Source organism: Pterocles gutturalis, unplaced genomic scaffold (genome assembly GCF_000699245.1).
Source record: "Pterocles gutturalis isolate BGI_N339 unplaced genomic scaffold, ASM69924v1 scaffold15611, whole genome shotgun sequence".
Lineage (NCBI taxonomy): Eukaryota > Metazoa > Chordata > Aves > Pterocliformes > Pteroclidae > Pterocles > Pterocles gutturalis.
Genome location: NW_010100674.1, coordinates 71,028 through 73,005, shown reverse-complemented (window position 1 = coordinate 73,005; position 1,978 = coordinate 71,028).

Below are 1,978 nucleotides of genomic sequence, written 5' to 3'. Positions count from 1 at the left end.
GGGGGGTGGGCTCAGGGGAGAGTTGGTGTCCCTGGGCCGTGCCCTGCGGTGTGCCCTGCAGGCAGGGGTGCTGGGGAGCGCCCTGCTCGGGGGGCCCTCCGTTCGGAGAGGGGCTCTGCTCCCCTGCTGCCTTTCCTGGGAACTTGTTGAGCGTTCTGGGGCTCTCAATTAAAAGCCTTTACCAAAACGTGTGTTTCAAGCAGTTGCCAAAAATGGCTTTTCTCAGACTATCAAGAAGCCCGGCAATGACATCACTCGAGTAGATCATTTACCAAGCATTCAGGGTACAGGAGTGACTGGTTTGTGTCGTCACTTTCGTACAACACACTTATCTCAGGCCATTCAGACATTGGCTTAGGCCCAGGTACTGATATGCCTATCCACATCCTTTGCCCACCGCAGAACAGCGCTGCGGATTGTGCAACTGCAGCCGTTCATGGCAAGAAAGCTAAGACCGGGTACAGTAATTTTCAGGAGCCTGATTTGTAAACAAAGGGTATAGCAGTGCAGTCTGAAGGGTATCTTGCAGTATTTTTCGAAGTTATGCATACTTATTGCTCCCTACTGAATGTGGCTGTGAAGATGATAACATAATTCTCCTTTAGGTTAAATCGTGCAGTCTTTGGGCAAACAGTGATTCCCGAGAGGTTTTGGCTGAATTGTACATTGTGTTGTGGGCTCATTTACGCTTTTGTGGCATTGTATGTACACAATCACAGATTTCAGTGGCCTTTTTGATTAAACTGCGTTTGACAGAAGAACATCATTATTGGTCCCTAGGCCTGATATACAGTTTGGTGTGTAATCTTCTATCTTATTCTAAGAATCCAAATGTATAGTTTTTATCAGCTGTGAAGATAATGGTCAAGCCTAGGTTGAGTTGAGAAAGGATCATAAGGAAACGTAAAATAATGTAGCTGCAAATGGTCTGAGGTGTGCCTTTTCGTGTTTCAACTTGAGTATGGCCCCAAGGAAGATATTTTTGGTGAACACATCCCTTGTTCTGCTTAGATCTTGTTACATAAGCTAAGGTAGAATGTCCTGGGGATCCCTTCTTAACTCTTAAATCAGAGACATGTTGCTCTGCTTTGGTACAACATTTAATTAGAGACCTTTACTACAAGTTGTCCTCTTGTCCTGTCTCCTGTCGCCTGATTGCTTTTCTTACTATCGGGCTAATTTAGGTCAAACATGTGAGTTACTAAGGGATTCTCCTCCAGACATTGTTCTGAAGGATTAATGGAGTTGATTGTTCACATTTGGGGAAGGAAAGGAATTTTGCCATTAATTCCTTCAAACAGAGGATGGGCCAAGAAGCAATTTTGGAACTATTGAGTCTTCTAGGCCCAATGAATATTGCTTCGCTTCTGGGATGGTTGTTTGCATCTTTCCAGGAGGATTTTCTAGCTTTTCTTTCCATTTGTCTTGCTAGCTTTCTAATTCTAACTTCTTCAGTTATATTTTCTGTCTCTGCTCTGCCTCACTTCCTGTGTTTAAATACCCGTTGACTTCTCTTTAACTCTTCTCTGTTTCTCCTCTTCTCAGTTTGTGGAAGCTACTCATATTTTATTCCCCCACTCCTGCTATTTCCAGCTATCACAGGAGTCTCCTAAATCTCCTGGGTGATACCAGAGCGCTGCCTCTGTTGCCTTATTTGGGACACTACCCAAACCCGTGTGTACTCTTTGAGAAACTGGAGGGGAGGAGATAGTTCCCTACATGTTTACAGTATGTCCTCCCAGGGCTGGTCTTTCTGTTCCCACCAGCTTATAGCATTGAGTCTCAGGTGACTGTGTTTGTGTTTCCACCTCCTGGGCACAAGGCACTGTAGGCTTCCCAGTAAGGTGTGGCAGGTTATTCTTTGCTTCCCCTGTGCTGTCAGTTTTTCGCTAGTTCTCCTGGTCAATAGATTAAGCAGGGGATTTTCTATGATACATTCATGCTGATGTTGTTAAGTAACACTTATTTTTTCAGGAAC